Source organism: Rhyacophila brunnea, unplaced genomic scaffold, assembly GCF_057557595.1.
Source record: "Rhyacophila brunnea isolate RB1 unplaced genomic scaffold, BYU_Rbru_1.0 scaffold_16, whole genome shotgun sequence".
In the NCBI taxonomy this organism is placed as follows: domain Eukaryota; kingdom Metazoa; phylum Arthropoda; class Insecta; order Trichoptera; family Rhyacophilidae; genus Rhyacophila; species Rhyacophila brunnea.
Genome location: NW_028232816.1, coordinates 4011950 through 4029520, shown reverse-complemented (window position 1 = coordinate 4029520; position 17571 = coordinate 4011950).

Genomic DNA, 17571 nt, shown 5'->3' with positions numbered 1-17571 from the left:
AGTTCCAACATAGGAAGTTCCATCTGCAGTGTTATCTTCGTATGTGTCAGAATTATAATTATCAACTTGTGTGTTTTCAACCGGCTGGGAAACAGTTTGTGAATAAACTGGTTTAGGTGCAGATTGGGCATATGTCGGCTGTTGATACCTCACATTAGAGTATACTGGCTGCGAGTAGACCGGCTGGCTGTAAGCCACCTGGGAATAGGCGGGCTGAGAGTAGACTTGACTCGAATATCCCAGATATGATGGACTGGAGATTATTTGTGATCCTCCGCCCAGCCATCTGGACGGCTGACTGAAGTGTCTGAAGGCTGAAAAGGCTCCTCTTCCTCCTAGGAAGCTTGAAAGTATCCCGTGTGGTTTTGAGGTGACGCTGCTTATGGACAGCACTGCGATGCTCACGATAAGTAGTGATATGGTTTTCTGCAATAAAAAAAAAACACATTAGTTAATAGTAAGATTGGAATGCAAAAGCCAAACATATATCTCCCAAACCAAACCAACCCGCACCACACTCGGTCTTAATCGAGCCTAACAGGAGATCTTATGTTTCGATGTGCCTTAGCACTGGATTAGCCAGTTCCTCACCGGCCATGGCAACTTCGCCGCCAGACTCCACGAGTTTGGCTTGATAGTAGATGGGCCGGGTTGTACCTGCGGGCATGACCACCAAGATGTTGAACACATCGTCTGGGATTGCCCTCTTATGGAAATCGAACGAGCAGAGCTGTTTGCCAGGGTCCGCCCTCACACGGGCCCAATTGGACATGGAGGTCTGATAGCAACCGAAGCCAACTTTGCGGCATTGCAGCGTCGTATGGGGAGCGGGATAGTCCCGACTCCTCTGTAGGCTCATCCATTTAAATTCGTGACACTCAGTATGCGGGTACACAGGGCGCTTAACGTCAGCGGACAGCAGAGCCAGTCCAAAAAGAAAAAAAAATCTTTCTTAACTTTCTTTTTTAAGCACTACGGTGCATGGTTGTAGCATCAGTCCCGTGCGGTTCCGTCTCGGGACGGAATGAGCACTTAAAATCACTTCTTTCAGACACGTTTAAAGCGTCATGGAAGGCGGCTGTGCATATATGACGGGTGGTGGTGGGAACTTTAACGTTTCGATGTGAAGCATCAGCAGTTTTTACGCCTGGTAATGTCCGCCGTTTCTTGAAGCCACACTCTCAAGCGAGCTTTGACTGAGTTCACTAAGTTGACTTAAGGCGATACCTCTACCTACTAGAGGCACCTAGCGAAAAAATACGAAGCTTGCAATTTGAGACATTTTTTTGATAATTTACAATTTTAACTGTGTTAATTAATAAATATGTATCTGAAAACATTAAAAAGAAAAATATTTTTTATTTTAAGTCAAAGTTAAAGATCTTACAATTATTGTAAAAAATGTAATAAAATGTGAATTTGTTGCAGGACCCCATGTTATTATTACACATATTTTATGATCATATTTATTATTAAAATTTAGTTTATTAAGGTTTCTGTGTTTTCACGTAAAAATTATTGACTAATTCATAGTTTTAATATTTTTATATTCATTTTAACAACATTGATTTTTATAAAAAATATAAATGTTTGTAACTTGAAATTATTTTTATTTATATCAAATTTGATTTAGGTATGATCCCAATATTGAAGCTCGCAGCTCATATAGCTTGGCAGTGAATCTACCATAGCCTGTCAAAAACTGAATGGTAGTGAAAGCCAATGATTTGAGTTGCCTTATCTCCAACCGCCATGTATATTATGCAGCCGCGGTTTGTGCATGGCCGCCTTTCATGACGCTATAAACATGTCAGAATGAAAAGATTTTAGTGCCGCACTTCCTTTTCCCGAAGCGATGCTGCACGGGACTGATGTAGCAACCATGCACCTTAGTGCTTAAAGAAAGAGTTTTAGAAAATAAAACCAGTCGCTAAAGAATACTATTTTATGTAATAAAAATACTTTATGCAGTCATCAAATGTTTAAAATAAATATAAAGGATAATAAAGCTTAAAAATTATATAAATTGATTATCTACAACGTTTAAGGAATATCCAGGCTTATGCTCTGAAAATACCAAAAAATCTCCATTTTAACCTACATGGCGCATGTGGGCCCTTAAAGGACAATATTGAAATATTCTATGTAGAGGCGTAAGTATGTAAGAGCACATAGATCCCGCCCATATTTCAATGTAATTGTGTGACAAAAATGGTAGAGTTAGGAACTTAGACCCTTCAGAATATCATTAGGCTTATCATATATAAATTGAAGTAAAAAGTTTGGGTACTGTTCGGTTAAAGCGGATACAGCGGAAAACGCATTTTGAAAATAGTCGATAAACTGGATTATTTATTAGTTTAGGTAAGGTTAGGTTGGGTTTGGTTAGGTTAGGTTAAGTTAGGTTAGGTTAGGTTAGGTTTGGTTGGGTTAACCTAACAAATAATCCAGTTTATCGGCTATTTTCAAAATGCGTTTTCCGCTGTATCCGCTTTAACCGAACAGTACCAAAGTTTGTTTAGTTTTTTTTGGCACTTAGACCCTATAGATTTTCAACCCTTCAATTGTATTCGTTCCTTCATTCGAGTCACATATGCAACTCATGAACTGTGTATCCTCACAGAATGTCACTGTCCAAGTATCATAATAGTTAACGCATTTCCATTATTGTTGCTTTCGTTGGAACAATGAATAATGTAAAATAATACATAGTAAGTACTATCCAACGTCTATAATACGATTTATAGAATAATAGAGAGGGGAATATTTAGTTATTTAAATAATTATTATTCTAGTAATTATCAATTCATTAACTTAGTGTATTTTCAATTTCCGCATAGCGTCAAAAATGCATTATTAATCTATCGATTTGAGCATGGTTGCATGCAAACATTGTACATACTAAATATATTATTGATTGCAATAAATTATTCATTTATACTGCCCACTTAAGGTGAGAAATATTAGAGTGTCAATAATATAAATAAAAGATATAAAACGTATGCTCATACAAAGATTTCACGTTGTAAGAAATGATAGTTAATTATGTTTTATCTGAAGGTTAGAAAAGATTTTTGAATTCATAATTCTAATGTAATAATTTTAAAAACAAACATGAAATCATTTTTAATTTTATCGAGTCTAGTTTTAGTATAGTTACAATAAATAATTACAAGATAAAAAGAACTTTTTATATACAACGTTTTTAAATTTTCTGTTGAATTATTATGCTCAATATGCTCAAACTTGTACTTGATAATATGAAGTAAATAAAAAACAAATAAACAAACAAATATAGAATACTGAAATTTCATGTTCATTCATGATTTGTGTTGATATCAACTTTTGATTATACCAAGTATATATTATTAAAAATAGAGAGAAATAATTACAAGATAAAAAGAACTTTTTATATACAGCGTTTTTAACTTTTTTGTTGAATCATATAAACTTGACTTGACTAGCTTAAACGATCAATAAAATTGGTACTTGATAGAAATAATACTGAAATGTCATATTGATTTCCATAGTAACGCACGAATATATTAATATTAATAATTTAGTTGATAGGACCCACTTAGCAACCAACAATAGTCTTATACTTTTTACGGATTTTTCTATACAAATACATACACATACAAATCAGAATTAACTAAAAATTAATTCAATTCTGCTTAAAGATGGTTAAAAGTATTAAAAGAATGCATTGACATCGTGTTCTGCTATATTCTAAAAGTTTCAAATGTAGCTAGTCGGGAAGTTAGTTAAAAATCGATTGCAAGATTTTTACTGGACAAAAAACCACCGGACAAACAAGAATACGAGCTAATAAAAACGTTGTAATGAGCAGCTGTAATGAAAATTATAATGTTGTCATAATATAAAATATTTCCTACATATCTGGGAAATACAGTTAATTTAGTAATTTTGAATTTACTGTATTTCCAACTGATTTGGTCGTTTATTTTATGCTGGCCGGATTCGTACGAATTTATTATATTACCTAACAAAACAATAATTAATTACATTATGTTATATTAAAATATCTGTATCTAGGCAAATAACATGTAAAAATCAAAATAATTCTGACAGCTAAGTCGAACAATAAAACGTCAATAATTTAAAGTCGAATCTAAAATAATAATATGCAAACATTATCTGTCATGAAAATTCAAATTTGGAATTGGAAGGAAAAGTTTTTTGAACAAACAATGCCAAGTAGGAAAAGGAAATCAAAAAAACATATTTTGACGTTTATATAATTATATTAATAATTATTATCCTTTTCTAAATTTTTGGATTTAACAGCTGTTAATACAAATATATATTTTGTTAAACTTATTTCCTTAGGGGTTTTCCCTTACAATAATAAAAACACTCAATATTTAATAATTTAATTAATAAATAAAATATTTAATTGAAGGCGTCCCCCGAAAAAGGGTCTATATAATACATCATGTCAAAAAGTGATTTTATTGACTAAAACGGGTCTATATAGGCATTGCTCACGTCATTAGAAAGTTTTTTTATTTATTATTAGCAATACTAAAATGCTTACCGTAGAAGAGGGGTCTATATGATTTATTTTATTATCCAAAATAAAATAAAAAATTGTCAATGATAAAGAGTGCTTTCATGAACATAATTATTATCACAGATATACTCCAAAAGTCCGCATTATCGAATAAAACGTTTTTTTCCTTTCCTGAACAATTTTGTTTTTGCATATAAACCCCTTTTCGGGGGACGCCTTCAATTATTTAAACGAGTTATTAGGTAGTAAGATGGTACACCCACGGTGGCCACGAGGCTTAAGCGTTGGACTATCACGCCGTGGGTCCCAGGTTCGAATCCTGGATCTGGCAAGAACACAATATATTGTTTTTCAGTTTGTGTGTGAGTCAGGGTATGGACCTAATAGGTTGAGCAAGTGGCTGACATCCATTTCTCGTAAAAAACAAAATCTGTTAATACAAACCTCTACTCTGTGGAGGCTTATATGATCCTATTAGGATCGGACATGGTCGAAAAAAAGATGGACACATCTTGAGGATTTTTTACACCTAAACAGAATCTATTTACATATTATTTTTTGCAGTCTTAATTTTTATACGGTTTATAGGTTTTTAATACTGTGATTTCGACATTCGGGTAGGTAACTAGTCTTATCCAGAGCTGATGCTTGAGTCCTGCTTGTGAAAATTTATACAGTCGGTATTGTGAAATATAGTTACAGGAGGTAGTTTAAGCTGTAGCTCTATTTTCCTTATATTTAATGTAGTAATTCACACATTGAGATCTATTAATTGGTCATAACTGCAAATAACATGATCTTGAGTAATTTGAGTTTGAATGTTAAATAATTAACTACAATTTAATTAATTGCAGTAGACTGCTGAAAAATACGGCGGTCTAGCACAATAAATATTGTACCAAAGATGAAATATCTTTTAGGCAAAAGGGACTCATGTAAGTTAATGCCTCTATATAGCTCTAAATTAAAATTTTAAATATAAAATAACCATGGAGACAATTGTGTAGGAGGCCACTGCTTTCAAGTAGCAGTTAATGCCATATAGCATTAAAAATAGTTTTTTTTTCTATCGAACTGCATTCATAAGTCATTTTTGGGTTTTTTTGCAGTTATGCCCTTATAGATCTTAGTATGCGGTATAATTAGTAATAATTCTGATTTGTGTAAGTACCTATGCTCGTTAGAAAATCACATACTGAGTAATCATCGCTAATGAATGCTTCTATGTTTTGTCAAAACAATTAATGAATCATTGAAGATAATTTTCCCCCAAACCACATCCGCCACGTACGACACCTGGTCTTAATCAGGTGTATTACGGGACCCTACGTCTAGTAAGCAGCACCAGTATTTTTGTTATGATTAAAAATATCTCAGGACCAGTTCCACATGACTGAGGTCGATTTAAGTTAAGAGTGCCCATGGGAGAGGGGTAGGTATATAGAATCAAAATTAAAAATTGTAGTAAGTAAATGACAAAAAAAATAATTGGCGGATAATCTAAGTAAAAATATTTTCACGTTGACAGCATTTTCTAAATGCAACACAATTGGCTTTTATGGAGACCAGATTGGGCGGTCTGATGAGATCAATAGCTGGTTGAACCGATTTGAGAAACTTTTCCCTTTCCGTATACATTTAAGGATATTGAAGTTAATGGCCCCACTAAAGCACACCCGCCCCGCACCACAACAGGTCTTAATCGGGCGTATCACAGGACCCTACGTTTCGTGTGAAGCATCATTTTTTTTATGACTGGTAATGTCTCAGGAGCAGTTACCCAAGACTAAGGCCGTAATGCACTCAAATGTACTTTGACTGAATTTACATGATTTTAAGTAAAGGTACCCAAGAAAGAGATGAGCACGTAGAGGCAATATTAAAAATTTTAGGTATTAAGTAACAAATTAACGCTAATACAAACTGCAGACGTGAAAAGATCATCACGTTGGCAGTATGACGCCGCAAATTTTCTAAATTCAATAAAATTGGCCTTTGTGGCGACCAGGTCGGACGGCCCGATGAGCCCACCGACTTGAGCAGCCTTTCCCTTTCTGTACACATTTAAGAACATTCACATATTAATTAAATTGAATATCAGAAACAACAAAAATTCTGCTGTAGATAAGTCCCGTGAGTACAGTGCCATAGTACCATTCATATTATAAAGAGTTGGATATCATGACATTTATAAGGATCCAAAGGTTTCACCGTGTGTGTGTGGGGGGTGAAGTAAAATACTTTTAATAACAAATAACTACATTAGAAATTAACTGAGTTTGACTAAAGTTTGATTTATACCCATGTGTAAGCTGCCGATTCATTTTATTTTTTCACATAAATTAATAAAAATGAGAAAGATTGGAAAAAAGCTATGCTTCGCACTTTTAACAAAGTAATTCCTCTCATACGTTTTACGGCAGTTTCATATTTGGCTGACTAATTAGATTTATGAAGCGGAAAGGCCATAAGTACACCATGGCTATTTGCTTTACTATTTTAAATCTCGCTAACCCATTCATAAGTCTTTACTATCAGAAACAGCAATCTCACATTAAATTCACATTATTATTTATATTACAATATGTATTATTTACTCTGTTAAACTTATGTTTTTCCAAGATTGAACGTAGATATACAATATTAACAATAAATGTCTTAAATAGTATAAATTATACTAGATTTATTTTTGACCGATTTCATCAATGTTATTTTTAAATATAAAATTTTTTTATTAAGGCTGTACCTTAGTTGAGGCACAGTCTAAAAAGATCGTGGCTAGGCGATGCGCGGATTGTGGGTCGCGGGTGCAAATGACGCATGCCAAACTAAATATAATTTGTCATATAAATCCAACATACGTCCATTTTATGTTCTGTTTATTTTTCTATTAGTAACAATAATAATATATTCATTGACATGTTTTCTTTTTAAAGTAAATGGGTAACGTTTTTAGTCATCTTTACATGATTTAAGAATCAATACGCCCGTCGCCATCACGAAACAAAGTGACGTGTTTCCAGCTCAACGTTCTCTCTCAGAATGCGAGCGAGTCCAAAATTTCGTCGCGCCTATAGTTGAAAATTATTTGCCGTTTCACTGATGTATCACCTTAACAATGGAAAAAAATGCCAATCCCAGGATTGTCAAATTGTAATCCCGAAATCCCGGGATCAGAATTTTGGCTAGGGATTGAATTCCATAGCTGGGAGATCACAAATTTGTTGGCCGGACCTGAACGGAATAGAAAAATATCTTCACTGATTGGAAGTCGGACTAGCACAGATATAGAATACGGTGAAAAGTAATATTTGATCAAGCATTTCAACACACAAGACCCAGTACTGTTGGTAATAAAAAATTGAGATAAAATTAATGAAAAATAACTTACTGTATTCATGTTGGTGATTTTTTGTTGTTCAGACACTAAACTTTACAGATAACGTCTTAATCTTATAGAACAACACGTACACGTCAAATGTTTTACGATGTTTGACTACATTTTTGCCCAAAAACCATAATTAATTAGTTACTTCACTTCATGATAACTTGCCACTAATGAATACCCACCAAAGATTACTGGCCAGAGGTAATAAACATGTGTTAAATACCCACCTTTGTGTCTATACTTATAGGTGTTTACACTTTTTCATACATTAGGGCAGTACTGATATTATTTATTATCATCATCATTAGCTGGGGTAGATCAACTGCTGGATGAATGCCTCCTCTAGCTGTACATTAGCCAAAATTAGTGAGTTTGCCGATCCAGCGGATTTTAAGGTTATTATAGTCGTTTAATGCCATATTTTGGGTTCAATTCAATTCAAATTATTTATTTAGATAATAATATAATGAATAATAAGAAAGAAAAATATTACTGTTAGGTATTAAAAGTGGCCGCGTGGCTTAAGCGTCGGCGTAATATAGTGTCGTGGGTCCCAGGTTCGAATCCTGGGTCTGACAAGTACACATATTGTTAATCAATGCGTGTGTCAGTCAGAGTATGGATTTATTAGGTTGAGCAAGTGGCTGACATCCATTTCTCGTAAAAATATAATCTGTTAATACAAATCTCCACTCTGAAGCGGCCGATATGATCTTATTAGGATCAGACATGGTCAAAAAAAATTAAAAGCGTCTAAAGAGTAAATACAAAAACAAAACAACGTCCACCTAAAGTCCTAAACTAATCCTCACGTAGTTAGAATACATAAATACTTTCATTGCTCTACCAATTGGCATCACCAATGGAAGATTAGTTCTGAATCTTGGGAGAACAAAAGAACTGATTTCTAAGATAGTTATCAGGGTTCCACTGTATGACTGTATTTGTCCAGCGGTTGTTCACTCGCTGAGCAACATGTCGACCCATTGCCATATCATCAGCTTGGCGACCTCTATAATATGTCGCGTACCACTCTTATCTACTGGTTTCCTTTATGGTATCTCTGTATTATGCTGAACTAGGCTTAAGCGTCGGCTTATATTATCGTGGGTCCCAAGTTTGAATCCTGGGCCTGACAAATACACATATTGTTTATCAATTTGAGTTTGGAGTCAGAGTATGGACCTATTAGGTTCAGCAAATGGTTAACATTCATTACTTGTAAAAATAAAATCTGTTAATACAACCTCCACTCAGTGGAGGCCCATATCTGAGGACCGAACAAGGTGAAGCATAGATATATAATTTATCTGCAATGACGTCCCAAGACAAAATGCCGCCCCTAGGCAGTGCCAAAATGCCGCCAAATTTTTTTTATACAGTACTTTTTATCATCCTTTATGACTCCAATATCTAAGAAATGTGTTGTATGGATATATTACTAACAAGATATAGGTATACCACTAAAATTAATTTAAATGCCATCTCTCCTTCAATAGACAATATTGCGAGTCTACGGTTTCAAATATGTAGGTACATTTAAAAATACACCTGACAACTTCCAAAACTATGACTGGCAAATATATTTGGATAAATTTTAAATTAGGTACCTATGCGCGTGTCATTGCTGTTCACCAAGAACGTAACGTCCAAGAACAACGGAAGTAAAGTAGACATCGCGAACCCAACAAAAACATTAAGTCCTGTTAAAACTTTTATCGTGCCTAATTAATATATTTTGTTTCCAACCAGTGTTTTTTTTTTGTTAAGAATTATTAATAACCATGTCCTTGCTTTTTCGTACAAGGTGGTTGTTAGTAATTTTGAACAATCACAAACACCCAGGCTTTGAGAAAAACACATAAATGTTTTTGTCATGACCGGGAATCGAACCCACAACTCTCGGGTGGAAGGCCAGAGCCTTACCCACTGCACCACGAGAGCCGCCTAACCAGTGTTTTTACTAAGTTTAGGTACCTTTCTATAATATATACTTAATGATTCTCCTCGATTCCTCCCCACGCAGTGACGTCCCGTAAGGGTAGGCGGATTGAGCGTCGCTTAGGGGGCAAATCGAGGAGAATCATTAGGTTTACCTATCTAAAAATAGCTACCTAAACTTAGTACCTAATAACGGAAATATCTTTCTATTCAAAAATCAGCCCACTGATGTGAAACAAAATGTATTAATTAACATTAACATTAACAAGGTTTAACATGACTGTATTTATTTGGCCAGGTTCGCGATGTCTACTTTACTTCCGTTGTTGTTGGAGGTCACGTTCTCGATGACCAGCAATGACACGTGTAGATTTTAGAATTATAGGTAGGTTCATACTTTTACCTAATTTTAAATTTATCGAAATACTTTTGCCAGTCACTCGCTAGTTTTGGAAGTTGTCAAGTGTATTTTTAAATGTATCTGAAATCGTGGACTCACAATATTGTCTATTGAAGCAGAGATGACATTTAAGCTAGATTTAGTGGTACATATTTTGTTGGTAGTGTATATAAAATTACAACACATTTTTTAGATATTTTTGGTCATGAAAAGATGATAAAAAATACTGTATAAAAATGGGGCGGCGTTTGGCGCTGCCTAGGGGCGGCATTTTGTCTAGGGACGTCACTGCCCATATGTGTAGGTAATAATATTATATAATATATTAGAGCAAACAATTTTGACTAACACAGTTTCGATCGAATAGAATATTGTGCGTTTAATTGCGAGCCAAAAAAAAATTGCATTTGCATTGCAAACCACTGCAACGGGAAAAATATCTACATAATTAAAAATAAATTAGTGCAGTAACATTGTGACTTGTCTGTAAAATTTATGACGTAGGTGAATAGAACTGATCATATTATTAACTTGTAATACTATTGTAATTATGTAACTGTGTCTGGATTTACCAATTATTAATAATAATTTTATTGGTTTATTGAATTTACCCATAATGCAAGGTTTTTTTTTTTAAATTTCATCGCTTATTGAACGCATGAGTTTAACGTAATATATTATTAGGTTACATGCAAATTGTACTTAAAAAATTTCACCGTTTCACAGTTCGCCGTGAATAGAGTTGGGTTTCGGGAATTTCCCGACGGGAATTCTCGAGAAATTTTCGAGATTTTCAATCCCGAATCTCGAGAATTGAAATTTTTAACATTTCGGGAAATCCTGGATCTCGAGAATCTTTTCTCGGGATTCGGGATTTCTTTATTATCAAATATTAATTGAAAAAAAAACGATTTTCTATATGAAAAAAGTGGGCAGAAAATACAAAACGTTCAAAGAAATCCAGATTCTCGAGATTGAGATTTTCTCGGGAAATACGCAACTCTAGCAGTGAGCTTTATCGGAAAGAGAAGACCGTATACTATAAAATGTTCTCCAATTTTACTAGATTTAATATGGAAATTAATTTAATTTTCATAGCTGATTAACTTAACAAATATAGGTATACCGGCAATTTTCAAATTTTGTTTGCTTCCTGTAAAGTGTAAACCGACAAGAACCGTGTTTTATTCAGACATGAATTTTATGTCAGTAATATACAACCCAAAGAGGTTGGACGGTCTTTAACATACGGCAATATATTTCCGATACAACACATCACTGTGAAATGTGATATGTACAAGTTTCGAAACATGATATTATTATTACACGATATTGCGTTACGGGGGGGAATGGGACGACTGGCCTCCGGACAATTGGACGCCGCACTCTCGTATACACGTATACAGAACGTAGTTTAATCAGTTTCTATCTACTACTTAGTAGTTTTAATTCATTTTACTCTTAACATAATGTATTCCCTATTGCGGATTGAGAATTACCATGCCTATGGCTTTAAGTATATAAAATAAAAACCAGTCGTACAATTATAGAAATTAAGTATACAAAGATCATAAAAATATGCGTTTTTCTCACAATTTGAGTATAAAACATTACCCAATTTTTTTATGAATAAATTAATCAGATACATTTATAAGTATAACATAATAGCGCCTGTACACTTGCATGGATTTACTGGTAGCAATAGTGTGTATTTTAAACTATCGTGACAATAACTGTTTACACGTAAAAGTGTTGACTGTCTTTCCAATCTCATTCTTCAAGAGTAATTTAGACGCAATGTTGTCATTTTATGGTACTATTTTTTGACAGGTTGTAAAAATCAATTAACCTCAAAATGAGTCTCTCCGCGGTTAGTCCGTTTTTTATCGGCAGGAAAGTTATCTTTCTACTACGCAGGCGCAGATCGAAAAAATCTCAATTGTTGTATGAAAATTCAGAAGCTTGTTTAGACGTACATCTTCTTCTTATGGCTGCGATAATACGTACAATCAGCAAGACATCCATGCACGTGTAAACGTATGGTAAAATTCCATCCTACTTCTTAGGTACCTACCTTGATAATTTGTTTTTAATCGTACCTACAGGTGTGTCATGCATGAACTTTAGAGAAATATTTTGAGAGAATTATATTATGATAGTAGACTCACCACGTGACATACTGTATGAATAATACATCTTAATATGACATACAACAGTGCTGGCGAACCTATAGCAAGCGTGCCATTAGTGGCACGCGAATTTTTTATTTTGAAAAGGAAAAAAATACCTATAATAATGCTAAATGACAGATCGCATTGTATAAAAAAACAGGCCAATATTTTTCAAGAATAAGCATTACGTTTAATGTAACTATATTATTACATAGGTCGGTTCCTAGGCTTTACGCGTCATATATATATCATCGCACTAACCTCATCAGGCAGCAAGCAAATCCGCACCGCGGATCTCTGATTGTGATAGATTTACAATGCGTGAGACCACTGTAGCGAGAGAAAGCATCATTGAATACGTGTATTAATTAAGGCTCTAAGTACCAAAAAGTAGTATTGCCTGTAGTTATAAAATACCGAGTCATTGCAGTAAAATTGCATGAAGCAGACCTTTTGATAAATATGGTTTCACAGTGTGACCCAATAACGGCAGCATCCATAATTTTATTAAAAACTCGCGAGTGTCAACACACCAACGTCAGCCATTTTATATTGAATGCCGTTGACCACTGCAGTGGTACTTACACCATTATAAATAAAACACGCCAACGGACTTACAACTTCAACAGGTTTAAATATTTTGCTGTATATTTTTGACTTGCTTGAGGCACTTAGACCATAGTTGAAGTTATTGGCGTTGATATATAGAACATTTTTCTATAAAAATGTCCGTTTATATTTTTTTGGTACTTAGCGCTTTAATTAATACACGTATTCTGATCGGAGCAATTCTGGTGTCAATTTATGCGTAAAGAGCCAAACTAAGTAATACAATAACAAACAATTTCATTTCCACCCACAAAAATGGCTGTACCAAATAAGAAACAAAAATTTGGTGGAGCTAAGTAGTAGCAGTAGTAATTCTGGCAGATAGTTTCAAAATTGGTGGACTGAAATATACGGTGTAATTGTTAAAAGTGAAAAAGCTATATATTGTGTGCTATGTTCTGTGTGTGGTATCTATAACCTCATCAATTTTTAATGAAATTCTTTAAAAAAATATTTTTTTCCTATGAAAAACTGCTCGGCACGTCAGACAGTCAAAGAATACTGTTTAGGAAAATGTGACACGCGTACGTAAGAAGGTTCGTCAACCCTGACATTTTTAGTTTTCACATAACGGTTTTTGGCTATTTTTAATCATACCGAAATTTATTTTGTTTTAACGATTATTCGTAAAAGCTCATTAAATTACTCTTTTAATAATAATATATTTGTATGTTCCACATCCAGCATCCCTACAAGAAAAAAATCAATGAACACTACTGCTTACCTCTCTGATCAATTAAAATTAATTTATATATCAATGTGTGCTAACGGCACGGGATATTGTTTCTTACGTACGAGACACGTGTCTGTCTTAAAACATAGGTCCGTTTCAGACGGGACACCGGTGTCTCGTTCGATATAATATAAGAGGCCTTTGTATTTATGAACGCCCCAGAGCTAATGAGTAATTTTAATGAGGATTTTAACCGTTCGATTTTTTCCCGTACGGTTAAAACCGTATAGTGTGAAATAAGGGTTAAAGTGGAATGGGGGCAATCAGTTAAGAAAGCCAGTGTCCAAATCAGACTGCTGCGCCACGAGCAATGTGAATATTGTTCAATAATGGAGCATTTTTTTTATAGACTTAATATATTTCGTATTTGTTTTTACATTTTAACAAAAATATAAATATCTATTGTTCAAATGGTGGTGGAACGACTCTATTTTTCGGTGGTTCTTCGTTAGTAGTTCCAACATTAGAAGTGGCATCTACCGTGTTATCTTGATATGTCTCCACATTATCCTCGACATTTGAATCATCAGTGTTTTCAGTCGGCTGAGAATCAGTTTGAGAAGAAACTGGTTGAGATGCAGGGTTGGAGTAGGCCGGCTGTTGATAAGTCACTTGTGAATAGGCTGGCTGCGAATAGATTGGTTGTGAGTAAGCCGGCTGACCATAAACCACTTGGGAATACACGGGCTGAGAGTAGACTTGTGGATTCGAGTAGCCAGGATATGATGGACTGGAGATTATTTGTGATCCTCCGCCAAACCATGTGGATGGGTTGGCTAGGTGGTGGAAGAACGACAACGGTGATAAAGCTCCTCCTCCTCCTCCCAAGAAGCTTGAAAATAGTCCTTGAGGTTTTGAAGTAACTTTGTGGGTGGACAGAACCGTGAAGGTCACAATAAATAATAATATTGTTTTCTGTAGAATAAAAACAAAAATACATCAGTGGTTTTTTTTTGGCTGTGTTACCACGATTTTCAATTACGTATATGAGAGGTATATAAGCAAAGGCAGCAATCTTGGGAAAATAAGAAAAATAACATATGAATGTAGAAATATAGAGCTGATCATTATGCACATGGTAAAATAATATTTGCGCAAACCTTGCATTCTTTCATACAAAAAAGTCACGTGACAAAATGGCCGCTCGGTACAATTTGGGAGCAAACACAGCAAACTTATATATTTGGAAGCAAATGTAGAATATTGACTTTTATAATTAAAATATCTTAATAAGTGCAGCGAAATTACTGATTTATATTATATAGATTATCTTTTAAACCTTATTTATACATTGGAAAAAAAACAGAAAGTTTTGCATTAAACTTATCTGCCTTAAATTAGTTTTTAGCCTTTTCTCCAAAACAGTGATTTGGTAGAAAGCTGCCTTTGCTTTTATACCCCTCATATCTCGGAAAAAGTTGGGAATTCGACAAATATGTTTAATATATAATTTTATATGAAATTTAATTAGCTTTCATTTTTATTTGAAACATTTTTTTTCTACATCCACCGTTTCCGAGATATAAGCGAAAAACCAAAAAATGGGATCTTTCAACCCCATCCCGCCTTTAGCTCACCTCCCAGGGGCGGGGACTGTTAGTATGTTTACCTACTAACTACTCCTAACAAAGTCCTGAAGTCAAAAATTCTCGCATATTCCATGCACTCTACACCCAACTTTTGAGCACTAATTGACTGGACTACTATTCTTTGAGGTTTTATAAAAGACTAATAATTGTCTTAATATTATATATCTTCTATTTTATATAATTCCTTGTAACACAGTTCTGCGACAACCACCGAACTGATTTGGCCGTTTGATGGCTTGAAGTACCAAGATAGGTACAAAAATATAATAATATGTCTATATATAGAGACCAAACGAGAGTTTAGAATACGCTTCGATTGGGGGTATTGTCCAGATAAGGAACTAGTTTAATATAATAAAATTGACATGATATTAATAAGTGTAAAACACTCACTCTGTTCATTCTGGTTGTTTGTTGTTTGAGAAAGAGCACATACAATTTAAATGTTTTACTGTGTTTGACAATATTGTTGACCAAAAAACATTACTATAATGTCATGATGATAACGTCTCGCCACTAATGAAAAATCAATATAGATTATGCGCCAGAGATAGTCAACCTGTTTCATGCATTACATACCTATTTAGGAATTGTAATACAAATAGGTACATCATGGCCCCCACAAGGGGGGGGGGGGGTGACGGAGCCCTAGCCTGGGGGCCCAGGCTCAGGAAGGGCCCGGCGAGGCGAGTCAACCAGATAAGTTAGCTAAACACACATCACAACTTTGCTTCAGTAGTAAAAAAGTCACCGGCGGCGCTATTTTCCTACAATAATATCATTATTAAAAATTATGTGGTTTTACGATACAATTTTTAATTGTGTATTCAATATTCGACAACTCCATAATTCAAATGGATGCATTAAACTATACAAAAACACTAAATATATACATTAATTTTACCGCGTACACCGTTTGGAAAACGCAACTGTAGAGCATCACACTCACTTTATCCTTAGCGATAGGTAGGGGGGCCGCCAAAGTTTCTAGCCGGAGGGACCGCTTCAGGATGTGGGAGCCATGACGTACACACATATTTACATAAAATAATATTTCATCCAGAAACGTAGTTGAGTTCCGCCCAAAATCAAAATCGCGAGCTTTTACGCTCAAAAATATGTGATTGATTAATTATTTCACATCTGTCGGAGAAGTGTTCAGTCATTTTAAGTTTATAGTTTATTTTTTTATGTTAATATCAAAATAATCGGTATTACTACTGGGTCTTAAATCAATGGGCAAACAATCCGGGATCAAAATTATGTTTTCAACTTAAGTTATTTGTATATTATATTATTTGCTAACGTGTGACTAAATCTACGATACACAAAAAAATATCACATTAAGGGCGGACGTGCTCAGCGTGGGTCAAAATTGAGCTTTTTTTCTATTTTCAAAGCATGATCCTGGATATACCTTAAACATTGTAGATAATCTATTTGTATAATTTTGAAGCCTTATTATCCTTTATATTTATTTTGATGACTGCATAAAGTATTTGTATTACATAAAATAGACTCTATTCTTTTAAACCTCTCGCTCTAATGTTTAAGAATATAGTCATATTTCAGTACATCCATGTGCAGTGGTGTTAAGATGTTTTACATTTTTTATTTTTAAACGCATTTATAAAACTATCAGTAAAATTTATGTTGACATTATTATAGTGAAATATTTACGATAAAAAATTATATTGATAATCTCTGTGATCCCAAATTTGACAAGAATTAGGCATTTTATTATTCAAAAAGTGGGCAAGATTAACACATTTGAAGATAATTCTAAAGATACTAATTATAAGCTATGTCTTTGACCATTCAAGTGTGATAAACATCCAACGAATAATGATTGCTTTATAATAATTATTGACCTAAGAATAAGGTAGTGTTTTTTTGAAATGCGCCATTTCTTTTGGCATTCCCCAGGGGTTAAGCTACAACATACCGCCGTAGCCATAAATTGACAAACTATAATTAAAGTAGGGAGTAAAATGATACTAACGCGCGTGTTTGAACATGTACCTAACCGAATTTTTTTAATTTTTTTTTAAACGGTAGGTACATGTTTAAACACGCGCGTTCGGAAAACCTTCGGCGTTTCGTCGGAAGAAATCCGTAATCCAATCCACTATCATTGGTTGCTAGAGGTCTGAGGTCCTAGCAACTAAATTATTAATATATACGTGCGTTACTATGGAAATCAATA